General features: G+C 26.3%; 1 long non-coding RNA gene across 7 annotated transcripts; it reads right to left on the bottom strand.

Moving 5' to 3' along the window:
- Positions 1 to 550: 550 nt before the first annotated feature.
- On the bottom strand, positions 551 to 24477 carry LOC147806924 (uncharacterized). Of its 7 annotated transcripts, none has more exons than XR_015435385.1 (5): positions 23851 to 24477; positions 22396 to 22541; positions 20910 to 21026; positions 14808 to 14872; positions 551 to 715 (listed from the first exon to the last, which is right to left on the bottom strand). It is a non-coding gene; the product is annotated as an uncharacterized LOC147806924 (long non-coding RNA). The 7 variants fall into 7 exon arrangements; XR_015435387.1 differs by lacking the exon at positions 14808 to 14872 and adding an exon at positions 12214 to 12492; XR_015435384.1 differs by lacking the exon at positions 551 to 715 and adding an exon at positions 14050 to 14723.
- Positions 24478 to 24498: the final 21 nt, after the last annotated feature.

Genomic DNA, 24498 nt, shown 5'->3' with positions numbered 1-24498 from the left:
ATTAATAATAATTAGTTGTAGTTGTCGCACTAGAGCTTATCGTTAAGACATGGTTCCCAGTAGATCATCGAAGTTAAGCATCACTGGCTTCAGTGTGCGGGAGGGTAACCATCTTGGCTCAGTCTGCGAAGGTTGTGAGACAATAATAATTCGAAAATAAAGGAGTGTAATGCTTATAATTGAAATAATTTAGATATAAATAGTTTGTAGTTTAAATATGAATCCTCATTCGATATCTTAAGGACAAACCCGACCTTCGATCCACACATTTATGAGGGTGTCGAGCTTGATTAAAAGCAACCATGTATAACAACTTTATTCAGTGATTAGTTTGTATTAATTGCATATTTATTTTAACCACTTTAAGTTAGAAACAGTTGCTCTTTGGTTACATTGTTATTAATTAATTATTATTAAGTAAATAATATAACTTTTATCTGAGCTTTGATTTAATAAATGTGAAAGAAATAAAACTAGATTTAAAAAATACGTTTTTTTTCTTCAAATAATTTCTGACAACCTTGTTTTCGGAAGTAAAGGAGAACACGCATTGAATTATATTTTTATTACATACAGAGCCATTAAAATATTTAGAAAATAAGTACAATATATTCTGCAATAGGTGAAAAAAATAACATTAATATAATTATTTCTTGTATCTTTTCTCAGAAGACGTTTCAGACTTAGCTTCTTTACAGGACTCTCGATACATATACTGCAATAAAAAGTAAATTGTTATTACCTTTTTATAACATAGATTTACAATTATAGAATGATAATGAAGTTTTACAGCCATAAAAGAAACTTTTATATACAGGGTATCTGCTACATTTCAGATTTTCAAATACATGACTTACCATGAATAATTTCAAGAAATTTTTATGAAGAAATTTTCACTTACTGAAGTTACAATTTTTTTACAAATTTCTTTTTAAAAGTGTAAAATAAAAATAATAAATAAATAAAAAAAAGTTGAAATCACTGAAGTTTAAAAGATAATTCCCTCTAGAAATGATGTTCTTTCTTTCATTTTTTGAAAGAACATCATAATTTTATAAAGAACAGGGAAAAAAAAAAAACATTTTATATTTTAATGAAATATGACTGTGAGTGGGGATTTTGTTACTAATTCAAATATTCTGAATTTTCAGTTTTAAAAAATAAGATTTTTTTTAAAAAAAAACTAATCATGACATTTCATGACAAATTTTGTTCAACACTGAAATCCGTGACTTTCCATGATTTTCAGGTGCTCGGATACCTCTTTTATAAATTGACATAGAACAAGTCTAGAATGACAGAACACAAGATACCAGGGCAGTACTATGAAAACTTTTAACTGAGTACAAATGCTTTAGGATCTTAACTCAAGTTGTCCGTAACCAAACTTGTTCACAGTTAACCATTTGAAGTAAATAAATAAATAAAATAAAAAAACGAGTATTTTCTTGTACACCGATGGCTATTATGAATTAAGGTGCGATATTATAACTTTGTTTAGATTCACGATGTAAGTTATTTTAATTAATTAATATTATTTTATAACTTAATTACCGCTCATTCTTAATGATACAATTCATGGATTCAGTTGGCTGGATTTCAATGAAAATATCTTGAAATACATTAAAAATAGTTTGCGAATTTAACTATATATACGTGGATCACACTCTAGAGCAATTGTACCCAAATGACATTCCGTGGAATTCTAGGGCTCTGTGGAAGAGTTAAAATAACTCCAACAGTCAAAACTTTTTAAAACGCTTTTTTTTTTAAAAAACATTTTTTGAAATCTGTAATTATATTTAAAGTAATATGTCAAAAAATGAGAAATGAAATTTTTTAAAAAAATATATAATTTTTCTAACAACAATTTAAAAAAAGTATGAAAAAAATATGCATTTATAAGAATTTGCAATAGTATTTTACATCGTGCTTTTCAAATCAAAATAAAATAACTGAATTTTTTAATAAAGAAAAATTTTTCCCTAATAATTATTTTCAATATTTAAAACAGTTTCCAATAGCAATATAAAAACAAATTTTCAACTAGACTAGATTCATCTCTAAGACAGTGTATTCAACTGTTGAACATAAAACCTAAATTAAAATTATTAAATTTAAAAAAAGGAAAATTTTCTATTTCTCTTTTTAAATATTAAAAGTTTAAAATAAAAATAAAATATTTTATTTTAATTACAGAGCTACATACTACCTTCCTTTAATCAGGATAAATATAAATACTAAAAGGTCTTTCATGCTCTATCCAATCTTTAAATAAAAATTAAAATGGATCATGAAAAAAAAAAACTATGATTACCACATATATTAAAAATTTAAAACTAAGTTGTTTCTTTATGTTTCACTGCACTTTAAAAATATTTTTGCACTAAGTTTGACTTCCCAGCATTTTACATCCTTACCATTCAACAGTTTCATGGCCACTAGTAACTCAAATAACATTTATTCTTAGTAGCAGCTGATTTAGAATGAAAAAAGAATATTTGTATGGAAATATTTAGCAATCTTGCTTAGGTATTTTGAATAATAAAGTAAGTTGAACCATTTTTATTGCTGTCATTAACATCCTTACCCTTTATGAGTTGATTTTAATATTATTGAAAATTTTTGTTTTTTATTAGTTTATACTAGATAAGTCTTTGTACAAAATATATAAAAGTTTTTACAAAAGTAACAATATTTGGTTTCCGGCAGAATATACTAAATATTTTACATATAGGGAATTTTCGGAATTTTTATTGTTACCAAAATACGAAACTTTTATTACACTAATATACATAAATGGTCTGCAATATTTTTCATTTGTGATTGACATTATATGAATTCGAAACTTTCAGTTTCATGTTAACTCATAATTTTAAATAGCAGTAGAGAAGTAAATAATCATTGATAATTAAAAGATTTTATAATTTAAAAAGGGTGTTCTGAAAAAAAAGAAAGTGAAATTTTTAGAACAAAGAAAAAGAAAGATAGGAAAGCTTTAAACTGATTACTCTAAGTAAGATCCACTTCATTATGTATTCACAATACTTATCTAAATATTCAAGCGAGACATAAAATGTATAAAAATTCTATTCTAATAGGGATTTTTTTTTACTAGAAAACTCCCTCAATTATAGAGAATTTTCAAAAATGTACAAAAACGAGGAAAATTTTTATTACATCCAGAAAAAAATGGCAAAATCCAGTAGAGTTGGTAGCTATGGTGTAGGACAAATTCCATACATCTTAAACTATATCATTACCATACATCTTAAAATTTGTATAAGAATGGTAATGACAGCTTGAGAATTTTAATGACAGAAATCAAAATAGAATAATACAATACAATTTTTATTTATTTTACAATCTTAATTTAAATTTAGTACATTGAATTGTATACATAATTTTACATGCTAAAATTTTGGCCATTTTTTGTATAATAATTTTGAATTTTAATATTTTATTTAATGTTAAATGGAAACTCATTAAAAATGTCTCTAAGTATTTTTAATACTTTTGCATTTTGTTTGATTTTATTTTTTATGATTTAAAATCGCTACAATAATTTGTAACCATCAGGGATACACTATTTTTTTTTATTCATCTCAAAGAGTCATTGACCATAGGATTAAGTTATAGGATATTTTTTAAAGACTCGGTCATCAAATGAAATAAAGCTCCTTTTTTGTGTGAATAATAAGCTATTTTTATAACTGCTGTGAGTTTGCAACAACTGTTGGGTCATCCTAGATGCCACTCAATTTCAGAAAAAAATTCCCTGATTTTTCCAGGTATATCAGATAAATTTCAATGGAAATTCATATCATATTTTATTAATACCAATACCATGCAATTTTTTATCAGAAAACTTTGATTTGTTTTATTCGTTACGTCAAAAATTAGATTTTGTGAGCAAAACCATATAATTGAATGAGAATGGATACATAGAAAAGTTTCACTTAAAAGTAGAATTTTATAAAATAATTCTAATAAACATTAAGCGTCCGACACTTAACTCGAATCTCAATAACTGATTACTGTTATTGAAAATTCTGAGAATGGTTATTTTCTAGGTATGATGTAGGAATTTTCCAGGTATTTTATAAAAAACTGTAACTTTCTCTGACTATTTCTTGTTTTTTAGAGTTAAAATAAAATTCTCTGAGAAATCCAAGTTTTCCCTGTCATCTATAACACATGAAAGGCCCCGTTCATGTTTGACCTTTCTTTAGCCAATATTATTATCCATGCTAATTCTGAAAACGAAGTAAAGCATCAATATGAAGAAAAGTCACTTTTGGGAAACTGGTTTTACATTTTAATACTTGAACAATTATTCCAATGCTACATTATCTGGGATAAGAATAAGTCTTCGATTTAAATCATTTTCATTAAGAAAAATTTCTCTAAGTTGATAGTTTTAAAAAAGCTGAATAACTATTAAAATATTTAAATTTTTTGCCCATTCTATAGTCAGGATAATTCACTAGGGCAAGATAGTGTTGTGATGCCACAATGGACATTACATATTTTCTAGCTTTTAAAATTTCTTTAATTTCTTAAACTTGCTTTTTTACTCATTCTTAATCAAATTATAATTAAATTAAATCAATTAGTTAATTTTTATAAATAGCGAATATAAAATATTTTATTCTTTTCTCATTGATCAATGTAATGGCTAACTTTTTATTTCAATACTAATGCAGACTCATTAATTCACTGTTGCGCTTAATAGAATTTTTTTTTATTATTTATAACTTTTTATTCTTAAAATTCTTACCACAAATATGTTTCAGTTACACAGTTATAGTAATTCTCACAGTCTTGCTGGCGATTTGTGACTACCAAGGTATTTCTCAAACCTAATATTGATTATGGGGGACTGGCTTTATTTTCGGCTATGTTATTTTTCGATAAATCACCAACCTCGGATCTCTTCTCATGATTCTAACTGTCTGTGGGGAACAATTCAATTACTTTTTAATTTAGCTTTTGATTAAGTAGGTCATGGGAGATTAAACTCCTACGGCCTGTCCTTATTAATATTATTGTGCAAAATTTATTTAGCTTAAAGTCTTATTGATAGAAAATAATTTTTGTATCTTGAGCTCAACAAATACTACTAAATAAAAGTTTTATTATAATTTATGATTTAGTTTTCATCTTCAACTTCATTTTTCATTATCCTGTTTTTCATCACTATCTTCAATTAGCTAATTATACCATACAACTTCCAACCACACCTGAATTTCGATTTCACAAATGCATATAATTGTAAATTCTCTTAGAGTGTAAGGCTGTGGTCAACTTTATAATCTTCTTCGTGAAAGAGCTTTAAAAAACACTCTTAATGTAGCAAAATTAAATTCCTTGCCTTGGACTAACAAAAAAAAAAGTATGTCAAGAGGCATTTTAACTGTTACACATGCTTCTATTTTACAAAGCATTACTTGATCAAATTCAAAACGAAAGAAAATAAAACAATTAAAATTTTCATTCATAAAATTTGCAAATAAAAAAAAAATTACTGATTAATAAAGTTAACAAGAGCAATGACTTTTAGATCCAAGAAGAATGCTTCAGTGCCAAATTACTAAAGAGAGTTACTTTATCATATACTTCCATGAAAAAAAAATTATATATATATATATATTTTTGTAAGAAAGATCATAAAAAATTTACATTGACCCACAAAAAAAGAGATTATAAAATGCAAAGTAAGGGGGGGGGGACCTAGCAGGAATACCTAGCAGATTGGGTAAAAACTTCACATAGGAAATTAATTTTTAATGGTTTGCTCTGTGCATCTTGGTCAACAACAACAATACCGAGCAAATACTTTCAAATTTTTTAAGCAAAATGTATCCGTAAAAGATGAATGTGTTAAAAAAAACATGCACATTTCAACATTAAACTTACACATTCTGGCATTTTTTGTCCTTTATTCCTTAGTATATTTAAGATGTTAGATTTCAAACATGAATCCATCATTACAGTTTTTCCTCAATAATTATCATCCATGATACTAAATTGTTTGTTTTCAAACTATTTATGATTGATTTTTTTTTATTTTAAGTTTCTTAAATGCCAAACTTTAGCAGTATTTTATGAAATAAACATTATTTAGGCATTAAGACTTTCAAACACTAAGTAAAAATAAAATAATATGTATTTATATCTGAAAAGTGACATAAATTCAGACTTTGTTCACATTTATAGGAAAAAAACTTACAACATTTTATTTTTTCTAGATACTTTTAGAGATTTTAAAACAACTCAAAAAAACTGAATTTTTCGAATTTATTCATGATTTATGACAAAGAATGATAAGAACAGTTTTTGACAAATTTATAAAATTAGGTTTTCTTAGCTTTAAAATAAATGTAATCTTTTAAGAACATTTGTAGTTCCCCAAATATATATATCTTGCCTTTATAAGAAATGAAAAACTGTTCCTGCAGTAAAAATTTAGGAATGAAAAATCACACATTAGAATATGTATGCTAGCTGAATAACCACTTTCATAGAAGGCGAATGAAAAGAAAATATTCAATGAATTAATACTGAATAAATTCGATATTTTTTGGAAATAAAAAAACTTTTTTTATTCTTTATTGTTTTATGACACAGTTTCAATTAATTTTTACATTAAAGATTTTAACAAAGTTGCCTTATGTATAGTGGACAAAATAAAAAAGAAACACCCTGAATGACTTTTGATTTAATGTGATCGGATTTTCACCTTCTAGGAATCAATCTTAATGGCTGACCTCAAATATGCTGATTAATTAATGTAGACAATATTTTAAATCACATACATAAACATACTTTCTCTGAATAACTATCATGAGTATATCTCTGAATAACTACTTTTTGACTATCATGAGTCATTTCCCGCACAAAATTTTTAAAAAGAACATACTTGAAACATTTTTGCTTAATAAAAATGAGTGATTTGAGTAAAATCAGCAGCTTATGACATAGATGGTATATACCAGATGGAGACAAATATATAAAAAATTATAAAATTATTTTTAACTTAAGTAATAGTAACAATATCATTAAAAATCTTATTCATTTAGAATTGAGGGTGCTAAACCCAGCTCATTTTTAAAAAAATCGCAAAGTCTAAAATTTTATAAAAGCAAATTTTGGTCTTAGTTTATTCATAATTGAAAGAGGTTATTGCTCTGCATCACTTTGAAAGTAATATTCACTCCTTCATGATTAGCATTTCTTCACTTTTGTAAAAAAGCCAAACATTGAAACAGCGACTCTTAAATTTGTAAGAATTTATTTTTTAAAATTAAATAATTATAAATTACTGCTACTGACTGAACTTTATGCATAAATAAAGCTCTTTATCACAATGTTCAAAGGTTTCATGTTCATTGAAACAAGAAATTTTAAATTTATTAAATAAGTTTCATAATGTTCATTTTGAACGAAAAGTAATAAAGACAATTTTAATAAATTTACTGGCATTTTGTATAATCAGGTAATCAAATCAAATAAACAATGAATGAAAATGCTTTTTTAAGAGTTTAAAAAATAAAAATAATTAATCAATGAGGTGAATTTTACATTTATTTATAGGTCTTTGAAGTTCCTTCTTAATTCTGAGAAAATATAAACTATCAGTCAAGTTTTTTGGTTATACAAATTAACAAAATTATTAGTTAAGACTTTTCTGTATTAGTAACTTTTAGTAAACAGATAATTAACTTACTTATACAGCAAATAAATAAATAAATAAATAAATAAAACAAAAAATAATTTTAAAAAAAACCTATAACTAAATGTTTCAGGTTTTAGTAGTCCAGGGCGAAGCATTTTATCAATATTAAAATCATGTTTTGTTTAAAAAAATACAGATTTAACATTGGAATTTTTTTATTTCAATCAGATTTTTTTTAAAACTCCTTTCACATTTCAAGATCAAAATTTTAATAAAATATTTGAATATTTACTATCATTTAAGAATAAAACTGCAACCAAAATTCTTAATACTAGTAATAATAAAAAAGTTAATATTATTTATCGAATTTATTGAATGCAGAGCATAAATGAACCTGACTATTTTACTATTATATATAATCGCTAAGATTGATTTTAACTTTAAAAAAAAAAAGAACTTCAATTTTAAATTAGTAAAAATATTAGTTAAGGTCATTCTGTCAAAGTAGTTTTAGCAAACAAACAATTTACTAGCATTGCAAAAAACTATATTAGGTAATTTCGTGTTTAGGGTTGTGGCGGCCCGAGCGAAACATCAGAGAATTTTAGCAGGGTTCATCAAAATCATATTTGTTAAAAAGATATATATTAAATATTAAAAACTTTCTTGCAATCAGATTTTTTTTAAAAAGTTGTTTTCACATTTAAAGACCTAAACTTTAAAACATATAAATAATATATAATATTTCTTAACAATACTACAATTAAAATTCTTAATACCACTAAAAAAATGTAAGATGATTTATTTACTGCAAACAAATTTTTAAACAAACTAAATCAACTATTTTTTGTTGGGTCATTCCATGTCAGTTCATCCAGCCATGGCACCCACCGTCTCAGATTTTGATGAAAATTTCTACACTTATAGAATGTTTGGTGCTGATTTCAAAAATATCAATTATATTTAAATTGTTTAAGGGGTTTAAAAGTTATAAGCATTTATATTTCTGCCAAAATGGCACATTTGCCGCCATCTTGATTCATACCTCAAAGGCTATTAATGATTGTAACTCACCTTATATTTGTCATAGAGCAATAATTTTTTTAAATTTTGTTCAGAATAAAGTAATCTGTCATTTAAACACTTTTTTTTTGCAAATAAGTATCATATTTATTTAGTAAATGGGTCTGTTTTACAGTTTTTTGATCAATGAAGTTGAGTAACTTCAGGCGATAATTTCTGATTTTCCTTACTACACATAGGTACCTATCCTCCTTGGTACACATAGCAATTAAAACAATAGTTAAATATTAATGTACTAGCAATAAACTTTCCTTTTTTTTTAACAATTAGACCTATAAGTTAAAAAATATCACTACTGATGTCATCTTTAAAATATTTGAAAATTTTTCATTAAATTTAAAACAATGGGTAATTCTTAACCAATCAGAAAATTCTATTTCATTTTTTTGCTCATTCTGCTTGAACAGTTTGCCATAGATTGTTTGAATAATGACAGTGACCTTCTTCATGCTCCAAATTATTGATATGGCAAATGTCATAGCTTTCAGATGGCTGATTTATGAATCTTTAAAAGACACATAGACATTCATTTATATATAGAGAGAATTTCTTTTTCTAATGATATTAACTATAAGGATCAGACCATAGCTAATGAAATGTAAAATAACTTTTATGTTTGGAAAAATGAGTACTTACATAATATTACCTCGTTTAATCACAAAACAAGGGAACTAGTTAAACTAGGGAACAAAGCTAGGGATCTAGGAACATTCTTTCAAAATAGAAGAACATGAAAATATTTAGAGGAAACCAGTTCATTGTTACAAAATCCGTATTTTAAAGAAAAATGCAGATATTTTAAGTTAGTTTTGCCACTATCTTAAGTTTACAGAAGTCAGAGTAGTGCAAAACTTAAATTTTGCTATCTAGACAAAGTAATTATTGTTTCTAATGAATTCGTTCATGTTAAATTGAAAAAGAGAAATCAAATCCCAATCGATAGAACTAAAAGTTTAGAAGTTAATGTGGTTTATTGAAAAAACAATGCAAATTTAGACTTTTAAATATTTAAGCATCTGACATTGCTGCCTGAGCAAGTGAGGTATTATCTGATATGTTACATTTATTTTATTCTACATAGAACATGATCAAAAGAAAATAAATAATTAAAATAGTTGTTCTAAATCCAAACGAAGTTGCTAGAGTTAGACCAAAATTTGAAAATATTCAAAAAGTCAATGATGAAATAAAAAAATTCTCAAAAGAAATCCAAACAGTCCAAAATGTGTTCAGCAGAAGACAAGAGTTTTAACGGCTTTATGTTTTGATTTAAACTTTTTAATGCATAGCGGTCTAGGGAAGTGGTTTTGAAAAGCAAAAAAGACAATACCCAAAATACAGATTTTATAATTTAGAATGAAAAACATAATTGTACCAATTTATGAGTTCAAAATTGCAATTTAAACAAGCGAGATATTATATTCTGCATATTGCTTTATTCTGAATGTGATTTTTTAAAAAAAGAGCCAAGAATACAAAACTAGGAGATTTACCTGTAAAAATTCTTAAATTACTATTTAAATAAAAAAATTAATTAATATACATCACGCAATGCTATCAAATATGCTGTTGAATTCTGAATGCTTCATAGTTTGGAAGTTAAAAGGGTTTTTATGTGCAAATAAGTTTAACTCATTATTTAAACCTTTTATACATGATAACCCTTATAATTACTAAATTGTTTATCCTATTCATTTAGGTTTTGATTTAATTTGATTTGGCATAAAAAAAAGCCATAGTTAATTTGCTAGATAATGTTTAAGTTCCCTCCACACCTTCCAGCTTACATATTATGCAACTTTTTATGACTTATTAAGATAATATTTCTTTATAATACAAATTTTTTTTTTTGATGTTTGGTTTTTACTAAATTTTTTTCAGCAATCTTTACAGTACTATGGTCATTATAAGTACTCAAGGAGCTTTTCTTTTGTGTTCTTTCAAATGCACAAATTTTTCAAAATTATTATTATCATCATCATTACTTTTTCCCATATCTTGTACCACTGTCAAGATAGGAACACAAATCTCCAGTTGGCATTTTAAGTAATATAATCATGTAGTACATAGCTATTTTACAATACATAAACAATCTAACAGCTGCAGGATCCCTTAAATGGCTGCAGCTGTTTGAAAACAAAAGTTAAAAGAGTGCACAGGCACTTGAACTTTACTGAGCACCATGTATTTATACTGTATTAAGTTATTGCTTTATACAGAAACTCCCCTGATTTTGATACACTTCAATTAAAAAAATAAACATATGTAAGATACATGAATAAATAAAAATAACCTATAATTTAAATGGTTTTATAATACCTGGCATAAATCATTATGTAATAAAAACCATCTACTTAAGTTAATGTTTGAATATGGATATTTAAGTTTAGAAGTCTAACAAAAAGTTTTTCTAATAAAAATGAAGGGTTAGTCAATGTTCAAAAAAACTTTAAGAGAGAAAAAAAAAAGAAGAAAACTCTGCTTACAAACTCCCATTATTGCACCACATTCTTTTCTTTTAAAGATTGATCTTTTCGCAAAATAAGCTTATTTCACGAGTAAAATACACAGTTATTATAATTTTATATTGGAACATTTTCTTAATATTTTATTTATAATGATATGAACGATTATCCTGACTTGAAAATAATACTCTACACTCGAGAAAAAATAAATTTAAACAAAGGAAAACAGAATATGTGATACAATAGAGGCTTTGTAGTGGGTCAAGGACAAATTAAAGAAAAAATAAGGAGATTTTCTGGGACGGCAGACATATGCCAGACTAATTTTAAAAGAGACATACAGTAAATTAAAAAACATATTATTTGCTCTACCAGGGTGCCCACTCAAATCAGATTTCAAAATTCCCTGATTTTTGCAGGTTTTCCAGATAAAAATCTTAAAATTTCCAGATTTTAGTTTCTTTATTCTAATAAAGTGTAGACAAGAAAAGTGTCTATATTATAAAATATTTTATTTAAAATGTTATTTTTTTAACATATCTTGAAAAAAATAATTTATTTTGACAGTTTGCAAGATTTTTTATTCATTTTTTAATGTTTTGGTACAAAATTCTGAATAAAAAATCATATATTGACCAACAAAAGAGTAAACTTAAATATTAGTATATAGTTAGTTCTTAAAAAAAACCTTTTTTTAAAATTAAAATATGTTATCAAAGGTTAAAATGAAATAGAAAAAATTAGTATTAATGCAACAATTTGTCGATAAACATTGCTGTTAGCGATTGTAAAAAAAAAATGCGTTATTGGTTGATTTGCTGAGAAAAAAATAATTCACAGATTTCTTTTAATGGGAATACAAAAGCTTTCAGAAAAAGAGTGCAATATAAAATCTATTACTATTATTAAATTATAACCAACTAATTTTTGGAGAATTTTATAAACTTAAAAATACAAAAACATTTTGTAAAAATGGAAAAAAATTACCACGAAATCATTGGAACAAACTTAAGCGATAAATGGATTCAGCCAAAAGACAGAATTTAAAAACAGAAGCTAATATCCTAATCCCTTCTTCCACCTCCAACACAATCTTTCCTAAATTGCACAGTCCATAGTGGTCAAAGGTTTCCATATTCATTTAGCAACAGTGGGAGAATTTCATGTGGCATTCTAGTCTAACAGAGCTGTAATGGAGCAAATTTTGATGCAAGCAAAGTATTGCTAAGTTGGTGATATTTCAACTGCTTGGAGATACATTTCCGTCTAAAAAAAGTGGGTATAACGGATGAAATAATTTAAATTAAGAAAATTAGTAAATAATTTAAATTAGTGAAATTAAAAAAATTTCCAGCCTTTCTTTAAAATTCCCTGATTTTTCCAGTATAAAAAAAATTTATTCCTAATTCCAGGTTTTCAAGGTTTTCCAGGTGGGAGGCAACCCTGTCTACTTAAATATATTAAAGGTTTTCAAAAAAGAATAATAAAATATACTATTTTTATTTTCCAAATTAACTTAAGAACAGAAAGTACACAGCAGTAGCTTTTATATTTCAATACAATTTATTAATGGAACATAGGATAATTTTTAAACGTTTGAGATCAAATATAAACAACTGTATAATGAAAATATTAGAATAATCCAAGTCATTATCAGATAAAAATAAAACATTTAATTTTTAAGGTCATTATCAGATAAAAATAAAACATTTAATTTTTAAGCATTATATGATGCATATATGCAAACAATATTTTCGAGAGGAACTTATTTTAAATCATACAAATTCACTATCTCAAAATTTGCTCATTTTTTAATAAAATGATTTATTGTTAAATATCAAAATATTAGAATATTCTATTTCTCATAAAATTTATTCATGGTCAAAATTATAGTAAATAGAAGTAATTATTTTAATGGTAGTTAATAGAAGTAATTATTTTAATACAAAAGTTAAAAGAAGTAATTATTAAGTAAAAGAAGTAAGTATAGTGGCTGAAACCTGAGCAGAATATTGGGGGGAGGGGGTAACCTAAAGGGTATAGTTAAAAAAATTGATTCAACATTTTCATAAATTTAAGATTCAACCTTGTGTTTTTCCAAAGCAAATTATATACGACTATTAAACAAAAGCTTTCAAGAATGTTATGATGCAAATTTTAATTGAATAAATGGTTTTCTTGAATTAAATTTGTTTTTATATGTATGAAATACATTTTGTAGGATGGATAATAAGGAAAGAAAGTTATTTTGATATTTGACGCATTACTTAGTTACTATATTAAATTTAACTAATTTTATTTGTAATTAAGGCATTTCAATTCTTTTTCTTGTACCAAGAAATTTAGGACATCAAAATTGTACTATGTTGAAAGAAATTAAGCAGAATTTGAAATTAAGATTCTAATTAGTCCATTTTTCAAGTACCGAGAGAATATTACTTAAGATTTTAGGAGACAAATAGTATTTTAATTCCTTAGCTTTAATCACAATTTCTTAAATACAGATTTAAGCACTAGCAAGCTTATCAATAATTACAATCACAGCGAATAAATTAATATTCAAAATGATTTCAAGGCTGTAGAATAAAAAATAATTCGATATTCATACTACTTAAACTAAGATTTAAAATTTCCCTGTAATTTGGCCTTTACAAACACATTTATTTAAACGTCGTAGATAAAATTTCCTTATAAAAGATTTTTTTTCCTTTTTTGCACCAAAACAACTTAGTTTGTTCCTTTAAAAAAAGAGAAAAAACAAACTGTAAGAAATCAAAAAAAAAAAAAAGAAGTTCTAACTAATAAAAGAAAACAAAAAAAAAGTTATGCAAATAGTAGTATTAAATTATTTATCCAGATGTATTAAGACACAATAGAAATACAGTGGAAAGTCGCGTATCCATAATCAGTGAGACTTTTGGAAGTTCGGATATTAGATTTTTCCGTATAATAGACCCCCAAGGTAAACAAAGCTTAAAAGAATCTAATAATCGATCTGAATCTAAGAAGCAAAAAATAAATAAACATTATTTTTCGGGCAATAATGTTTTAGTATTAGAATGATATCTAATCAATCAAAAACAAAATGTTAGAAAAAAATAATTATTGCTTAAAATATAGAAAAGAAAAAAAAATTGACAGTTATGAAAACATTCATTGCTCTCTCCGCCATTTTGAACTAGAAGGATTCAAGCAAGAAGGGGAAATTCATTAAGGTGGGTAAGTGGAGAAGAAAATTCATTTCCTCCTTATTTGTCATTCAAGTTGAGTGTGGGGCAATTACAAATTCTTATTTTCTCTCCCATCATTGGCCATCAATCAGGCATAAAGGCGCCGCATGCTGATTGGGTTCTCCTTATTTTTTCTTGTGTGACTGAAAGTGACTCCACCTCCACTTTAATGTTTGCTATGTTTACCCTTTTTCACAGTACTTCTTCTTCCCCTGACACTCTAATGAAACTGTTCTAGGAAATGCCTCTTTTACTAGACAGCTGCATCTGAAAGAAGGGGACTCAGTTGTGCTTTTTTTATAAAACAAATCGCCCTACTTTTTTGCATTCCTGAGGAGTAGCATCACTTACGGTTTGGGAGGTCTTCTCTTCCCCCTTCTGTTGATTTATGAGTTCAATGCATGAATCACTAGAAGCTGGAAAAGGAAAAAAACGTGTGTCCAAAGACTTTTTTTTTTTTAAAAAAAAGAGGGAAAGATAATAGATGTTTGTTTATTTTGATTGTTAAAAGTGTCCCGGAAATCGACCCTTCCAGAAAAGGGACGTCCGGATATGGGACGTTACACTGTACTTAAAAAATAAAACAGCCAAAATCTAAACATATTTAAATTAGACAATATATATATATCCTTATAATAAAAACAATTCTTGAATTTGCAAAAAACTATAAGAGGGTTCAAGAATATATTTTTAAGAAAAGTGAAAAATTACAGAGTTCGCAAGCAGTTTTTTAGACCATTTTATAAAATACTGAAGAAAATTAATCAAGTTACTTGAGAAATATGGGCATATCTCATGCAGAAATAATTTATTTTGTACTTTAATTATTTGAATCACTAAAATTATTAATTCAGTTTTTATAATGAGAGTAGATTGTATATCTTCAATTGTATAAAATCTTGCTTTATAACAGATATTTTTCAAACTTTTGAGTGAATTCCATATAATCAAGTTCCAGAAACAAAGGTTTCTTTTAAATATGGAATTATAAATACAGTAAAAGCTTTAGAGTATGGCATATAAAGACAAATCTGCTATTACGACAATTTTTAAGTCATCGTCAAAATTGTGATATTAAAAGTACAAGAATTATATATTTACAAGGAGTTAAAAATGTCTAGCATTCAATTATTGTGAAAAAAGTTTTTGAACAAAAAAAAAGTTAAAAATGAATATCAATTCACTTTATTTAATTCCTATAGCCTTAACCTTTATGTTTATAAAATAAACATGTGTAAGAAATTACAAGCCAAAATTATCTTCCACTTTAAGAAAGAAAAAGTCTTCTAATGCACATTTATATATACATAAAATATCAATGACAAGCTTTGTTTATATAAATGTGCGTAACAGTAAAGGTCAGCATAAGGAGAAAAAAAAAAGAGCCTAACACTTGGGAGCTATATTCTCTTGTGTGTAATGTGTTCATTCATTTGATCATTTCTCATCAAATTTATTTGTAGAGAAAAACACAGAATTTATGAATTTAGTTATTTATCACAGAAGTTCAAGTTTATGACCAATTCTTTTTATTAAATAAAACTCTAAAAATAATAAAATTTAAACAATGTAATGAAATTAATTTTAGGTAATAAGCTAAATGAATTTTCTTTAATAAATCAGTATCAATTCCAAAAATATTTTAGCATAATATTATATTCGTAGCCCTATACAATTTTTCTCAAAATAATAGTATTTTCTTCAATATTTAAAAAGAAATTTGTTTATCTAACTTTAATTTACTCTGATTATAAAAATTCATTTTTTAAATATTATTTTGTAATCAATGAAAACTCAAGGTATCCGACAGTAACAGCCGTAAAAAGATTTCTAGTAGAAGGAGTTGTACTTAATGATACTAATGGGTAAAATAATGAACAATTTAATAATGTATAAAATATGTTAGTAAGAGCAAAATGAAAAATTCATGAAATAAGCCCACATATTATTAAAAACTGTTTAGGAATAATAGGGAGTAAATTATGGCTATATCACACGAGAGAAAATATGTGCAACTGCAAGTGTAAGTGCAACTGTAAGTGAAATTTCTCCAAAAATTGCTCGTGTGATATAGAAATCACGGTTGCACGAAATATCTGCAACCGTTCAGGCAATTTCTTTCATGAACCAATCAGATCGTTTGCTTTTATGACGTTTCAATTTTATGTGATGACGTATACAAATGTAAATAAAAATGGCGGCGACGTTGGTGAAGAGTATGATCGGATGAAATTTTTTTATAGACGAAACGGAACAGTTTTTTAGTTTAATAATAACATTTTCTTTAAAATCAAAGCATTAAAAATACTTTCACACGATGAAATAACCATCTCAATGCAGTTGATGTACTACCAAAACAGGAACCTGCACATCATTTTAGTATCGGTGAGTATAGTACACTATTTTCTAGATAAATTTTCTTTTAAAATATTTATTTATTTTAAGCTAATAAAATCAAAACTTATTATAATTTGTTCCGATCAAAGTTTTAATTACTTTAAATAGAAATAATTTCTATTTTTATATATGTAAAGATTTATACTGGCGGAAAGCTTTACTTTGAAATATTCCCCAAACAACTCACCAAACTTTGTTACATTATTATAACATAAAATATAATAATGATTATATTTCTTTATTTTCAAATTTTAAACTTTATTACTGTTGATTGTAAAAGCATGTGTCCGATTATTTGAAATTTTTTTATTATTATAATTATTTGTGAATTAATTATTTTATTCTTCCCTAAGAATTCTTTTAATTTTTGAAAATCTAAAATGCAAATTTCCAATCTCCTTGTCTGTTTCTACATTCATCCCCTCAATTCTTTTTTTTGTGTGTGTGTGATGATTTACTAATGATACTTTACTTTTTATTTATACTTCACATTTATATTTTGATACTTAGCTTTTCTACAATGACAGTAATTATGTAATTGTACCTTACTAATTTTTCAATATACATAAATTTTTAATAGTCTTCGATCATAAATACAATCTATTTTTCTTAAAACAAATTTCAAACCAAACATAAGAACTACAAAACCAAATATACCTGCCATCTTTCATTAGTGTATAGAATAATCTTAGAACTCTAATCAAAATATCTGTCAAACTTAAAATAAGTTTAAAGGGGATACCTAAGGACTTAAATGATTTCAAATTAATGGTATTTAATCTCTCTTATTCTAATAATGTGTTGGTAAAATGTTATCATGAAAGTGATTTCTTTCTTTTATTTCAGATATTTCGTATAATCCTGTAAGGTTTGTCTGGTGAAGAAGGAAAGAGATGTAATACTGTTTTTATGAAAGAAATTAAAAAATAAGAAATGAAAATGAATAATGTTCTATATGTTTCACTTGACAATAAATGTTTTGTTTTTTAAATTGATTCTTGTATTATTTAAAATGCAAAACAAAACATGTAAAAGTCTGTAACAAAATAATATGATACATTAAAAGTATGTTCTTAATAAAATATTGTTTTTTTCACAGTTATAAATAAATTTTAATTTATATACTGTATATTACAATAAATTTGTCCTAAAATAAATCCTATAATTTTTAATTAAATTATCTCATATCAATAAAGAATGTTTTAAATTTTACAATAATAAATTGTAAGTATGACATTGAAAATCCTCTTATATTTAAAAAACAATTTTACTAAGAAATTGGAAAAAATAATTTTCATAAAAGTGATACTCCTGATATGCAATGTGTAAATTAATAAAATTGATGATCCCTTAAAAACTAAACTAAACTCAGCGGCACAGCCCACATAGGGCCAAGGCCTTCTGTGCCCATCTCAGTTTTCTTGACCTTTGGGCTCTGGGATGCAGGAGCATTTGTTCCGGTTAGGTAGTCAGCCATACGTGAAACCCCCAGTGTTTAGCTCCCAAGTATGCTTGGTACTCATTTATCGACCCACTGAAGGAATGAAAGGCTTAGTCAACCTTGCTCGGCCCGACGATCGAACCAGGGGCCTGTGGCACGACAGCGCATTGATTCTTTAATGCAATGTAAATTAATTTGATGACAATAAAATTCTGACACATTGTAGTATAGACATTAGTAGTATAGACATTATTTATTATGTATTTTTTAGACTAAATTAAAAAAATAGAATTGATTTGATAGAACTAATAGTTTTGATGTTATAAATATTTTATGAGCAAAAGGGAAGTCAAAAATTGTATATTTCATACATTAAACCCTCATTTCTTCTAAAGAATTATTTCAAAGGACTATGTTTTTTAATTAAGCTTAAAAAATTAAATTTGAAGAAATGCCTTACTTGTTTAGATAGCAATGTCAGTGGCATAAAATGGTATAAGTCATAAAATTGTCCTTTCTTCACATGAAACTTTTATAAATTTTCGAGTAGCTACACTATTAAATCAGACAACTTGTTTTTATTCTCATTCGATTTAGCGTATACATAGATAACGATACCGCACTTGCCTAGCTAGCATGTTAGATAGTAAATATATATAAATAAACTATGCTTTTACAGGGTGCGGAGCCAAATTCAACAAAAAATAAGCAACTTTTAAGAACATTTTAGGCACTCAAAAAATATTTTTAAGCACTATGTAAATTGACAAAATGCGAAATAAATCTCAGACTTCACATGATCATGATAAAATAACTAGAATTTGACAAAGAATTCTTTTCTTGATTATATTAGCCATTAAAAAATGATCAAGAGATTTTTCGGTTCGATTTCAGAGGGTGAAAAATAAAGCCTGAAATTGAGAATATCTTGCAAAATACAGCAGAGTTGCACATGAGAAAGCAAGGATCTCACCGAACCCAGCTCACTCGACGCACATGCGGACTCGCAAGTACTTCACCAAACCTGTAAAATGATTGGCGCTTTCATACGCTATGGACTGACGGTACGCTGAAATTGATCGTGGTTGAATGAATTCTGAAAACGTGAAATAGAAAAATGTGAAAAACACGTTTTTACATAATACGTGGCGAAAATCGACATTCCCTTTCATAAATTTCATTTTCGAAAAGGGAAAATAAAGCACCTTTTAAAAACACCCATTAAGAAAAGCACCTTTAAGGGCCTTTAAAAAATGAAAATCGAAAATAAGCACCTTTAAGCACTTTTCAAAAACGCTACGCACCATGTTTTATACCTTAGTCACTCAAATCAAGATAAAAAAAATTGTCAAAATTCTAGATAGTATTTAAGTCCATCCCCTTTCACCCCCTTATACTTTTAGAGACGCAGCATGTATTTAAGTCCATCTCCCTTTCACCCCCTTATCCTTTCAGGGACGCAGCATGAAATTCAATGATATCTTAATATCATCTCATATTATGAGGTAGAAATCATAATCCTTTTTATACTATGCTACTTCACTATTGGGGAATATTTTTTCATTAATAAATATTTCTGATAAAAATATTTTTTTTAAAAAATAGTAAAAAATAGTAACTTTTTAAATAATGTATAAAATTTTCACACTTAAAATAATACAAAATGCAGCAAGATTATTTCATTACACATGCTTTTAATCCATAACTAATAAACAGAGAGAAATCAACATGCTATTTAGATAGATGTGTTCTTTTAAAGTTAATTAATTGTATTCCAGAAAATTTCCTTAGTTTTCTTTTTTTTTAATTATATTATCATTGAAAAAGTGAATGAGTACTTTGAAACATTTCGAAAATGCATTTTTGAAATTACAAAATATTTACAATTGCGAATTTAGATATTTTTTTGCCAATAGTGATATCTCTAAATATCTTCAATGAAATTGGAGATATATAGAGATTATGATATATAGATTTGTTTAAAAATGTTTCTTGAGTTTTGAAAAATCAATTTATATTTTTTCACACAAAATACCTATATATAAGTATAATTTAAGGAGTTTACTTCTGCAGGTTTTATCACTTTTCTTACAAAATTAAAAAAAAAAAAAAAAAAATTTTTCATAAGGTGCAATATATGAAATAAAAGGAAACATTTTGGAGTAACTAGGGGATTTTCCTTGTTATTTCAAAGTAAACCAAAACTGAGTTTAAAATTCAGAAATTCTAACAGCACTAAGATTTTATATACACTACATACATGCAGACAATTTTCTTTTAGATAGAAGAAACAAAAAATTTGCTCACTCTAATAAAGTGGTATTCTAAATCTTTTGCTTCAAAAATGCATCTGAATGCTTGATTACTAAAACTCTGAGTGAAAATGTAATGTAGAATTTGTAGTAATATTTAAAATTAAAAAAAATTAAAAAAATTTTTGATATTGTTAAAAAAAATAATTCAGAAGTTTGTAAGGCTTGAATATTTTCTATGAGCATAAAAGATTTCCCCAGAAGTTAGGAATCTTCCAATCTTTTCATGAAAGCTGGCAGCTATGCAGTTTAATTTTTTTTTTCCTAGAGTTATTACGAAACATACAATGACTATTACCATACCTACATACATGGATATCAGAATAGGATTTCTGTTTTTTCCATTCAGCCATTCTTTAGCTGTAAGTGATGGAGTAGGTGCAGCAGTGTCAGGAACAAGTCTTCTTGAAATTGCTCAGACTAATTAAAAATAAGTTTTGAATACAATTTATAAGTAAATATATAAAATCAGTTACGATATATTTCTGATACTTAATGAATAAAATCAAGAAATACCATTAAGACAAGCGACAATTACTATAAGACATCATGACATGAATACATTGCCAGGCAAAAGGTGAAACAGTAACTAGAATCAAAAAAGGAATTCTCTGTTTTAAAGTAGAACTTAAGAGAATTTCCAAGGGCAGTTACGAAGTTAGTTATACCTAAATATGTTGATTACAATATCTTTTATTCTTTTGTGTTTATCATTTCCCACATGAACGAAAAACGTAAAAATATCAAAGTTTTTTCATATGAAAAAAAAAGGAAATACTGTCAAACCTCATTAATGCAAATCACTTAGGGTGAAATATTGCTTTACATGAAATATATGTTTGGTTCCGAGAGTCAGCAATAAATTATTATTGCGTTTTACATAATATTTAACATGAAAATTTCTTGCTGATTATCGCTTTAGATGAAAGGTCACAACACAGATAAGAAGCATGTGCATAATGCGCCAATTATTCATTTTGAGGAATGCTATTTCTATTATCCACGTTTGTTAGGAGTAGCCGATGGGAAAATAAATAAAATAGTCAAATAAAGTTATTAAAATTTTTAAGCTTATTTTAATTTGTTTGGTACACAAGCGTAGTATATGATATGTATTAACAGTAAGTAATAAATTGTGTTCATAATATATCGGATAAGATGAAATCTAGTTAACATAAATAATTATGATAGTCTCGCAAATTTCATGTTAATGAGGTTCAGAAGGAAATTTCGAGGAAGGAAATCTCAAAGTCAGAGGAGGAAAGTTTTTTCGTTACCAGTTTTTAAAATTATTAAATGTTTTCTTTTAAGAAACAAAATCATCCTTAGTAGTTAATGCGATATTTTACAAAAGGTATTTCAGCACTTCTACCGTCTAAGCACTACAGCCTGTTGTACATCAACCCTTCATTTTCTTCACCTGACATTAATCGAACACTATGAATCACCATCTGTTTTAGATCTGGCTATCTTGTGGGTAACCTTTGTTTCTTTTCACTGTTTTCCTTACTAAGTAGTTGGAAAAATTTGGTTTAGTAAAGTGATCAACCTTGTGCTAAACTCCAAAGTCATCTTTGTACAGTATCTTCCCTCTGACCTGGGTTACTCTGCCTTAGCTACCCTAAGATAACGCCTCAGCAACCCCAAAAACATTTTATAATGAAATGAAGGCCAAGAAACTTCATTGATTTTATAATATGCAATAAATTAGACATCATATGCATATTTTTTAGTTAAAATTTCTTTTGATTATTATTAAATAAAATAATAAAAATTAATAAATACTCACTAAGTATTATTATTTGAATGTTCTTATCTATGGCTAAAATTGAAAGCATTCTTCATTCTCTCCCTGGTTGTTTCATGATTACTGAAGTTGATTAAGGTTTTCCAGCAGTTGAATTATTGCAAGAAGCAACACAGTGAAAATGAGACCTACAAGTAATTAATATTATGATAAAAAGATTGATAAGTATAAAAGATTTAAAGAAATCAAAATAAATTAGAATAATGAAAATAATGCACAAGCTTCAAAGCTACAATAAAGCATTTATAATTAGGCAGATTTGAATATTTCCCATTATTTCTAATGTACGTTTTTTTTTTTGTAATGTTTTCTGTATTAAATATGTTCTAATGTAAATGTGTACAATTGTGTACTCCCAATGAAATTTATATAATTTGTAATATGTAGTTTGGATTTTTTTATGTTCCATATTTTACTTAGTTATATCATTTACTAGCATGATTCAATACAAGTTTACAAGGTTAATGAAAAGTTTTACAGTGAAATAAACATGATATTAAATAACTAAATATCCAAACGAATGTAACACAGTTAAAAAATGACATTGAGTTTTTTGTTTGCAGTGTTCACACCCCTCTCCGAAAAGTATTATGAGAAATAAAAAATATAAAAACAAAATAAATAAAAATAAACAACCAAAAAAATAATAATCTTTTTAGGATTTTTCAATGACTTTGAAGGACCTACTCAGTAACAGTCAGTATGGTAAAATACATGCCAACAAGATTTTATAACATTGATCAATTTTACATTGTTTAATAGTTCTTGCAATTTTTTAATATGTGTTGATCACATCTACCAATGCAAATGATTTGACAGTTGCACTGTGGTTTAATTAAGTTTGAAGATTAACAAAAAATCTCTAATTGACATTAGCATACATGCAAACTTTTAAAGACTGGAACCACTAGTGGTTCTAATATGCATCATAAATTTTTAATGAAAAGTCCTAGTTTTTAATGAAAAGTCCTAGTTTTTAATGAAAAGTCCTAGTTAGTCCTAATATTTAGCATATCTGTTTCAATTTTAAAAACACAATACCTTAGAATATCAGTAAAGCATTTTGGACATAGTAAAATTCTTTATAATAGAATATTTTGACAGATAACAAACTTAAGATTTACAAAACTATAGTTTCCTTAAAATAGATCATAAATTGAAAAACGTGATTGCTTAAATTTTTAGATTATAATTCACTATCCCTGGTTTTTTAAAGCATGCATATAAAAAATTGTATAATATGATGTCTGTAAATAAAATGACTTGAAACATAAAGCAAGTCTTACAGATCACGTAAATTATGAACAACATATGACTTGCAAATTGAAATGCAACGTATGTTCCGTAAATTGAAGCATATATGAATAGCAAATGATAAAGTTTGAAAAATGCACAAAGTAATAAGTCATAAATAGCAATGAAAGATTAATAAATCACAAAAGCGAGAACTTTGTCACATGATTCTTTAATTACTTTAATCAGGGGTCTGTCTAGGTTTTTCTGACAGGTACCTATTTTGTGAAAATTTAGACGTAATTTGTGAAAAATTAAAAATTATATTAAAAAATCAACACAAAAATATGGATTTATCGTTTCTTAAGGGATACAAAAATGAAATTTTAAGAAAAAGTATTATGTGAAACTACCGTTTTTCCTAAAATTGAATTTGTGAAGGTACCGCTAAACGGTAGTAAATTCGGCCTGGACAGACCCCTGTTAATGCAAAACACAATGCGTGATTTGCTAATGATTTTTACGCAAAAGATTGTCTAATGATTTTTACCAGATTATGCAAAAATTTATGCATAATCTGGTAATCATTGCAATTCAAAAGGAGATTCATAAATCACTCTGATGAAAATTGCCAACAGTAATTTTTAAATTCCTTTAATGCTATTCGCAATAGGCAAATTTTAAATCCTTCTAACACGAATCTCTGTGTGCGATTCGTAAATCACTTGAATAAGAATTGTGATTCGGAAAACACTTAATAGATGGGCTTCCATACGATACTCTAGTGTCCATGCTCCACGCTTAGAATAAAGTTATTTATTTTTCTTTCTGCTCCTTTTTGAGATGTTAATT

The sequence above is a fragment of the Parasteatoda tepidariorum genome, chromosome 7 (assembly GCF_982258835.1).
Source record: "Parasteatoda tepidariorum strain Cologne lab strain chromosome 7, Ptep-v5.0, whole genome shotgun sequence".
Taxonomy (NCBI): domain Eukaryota; kingdom Metazoa; phylum Arthropoda; class Arachnida; order Araneae; family Theridiidae; genus Parasteatoda; species Parasteatoda tepidariorum.
This window is presented reverse-complemented; position numbering and strand designations above follow the sequence as displayed.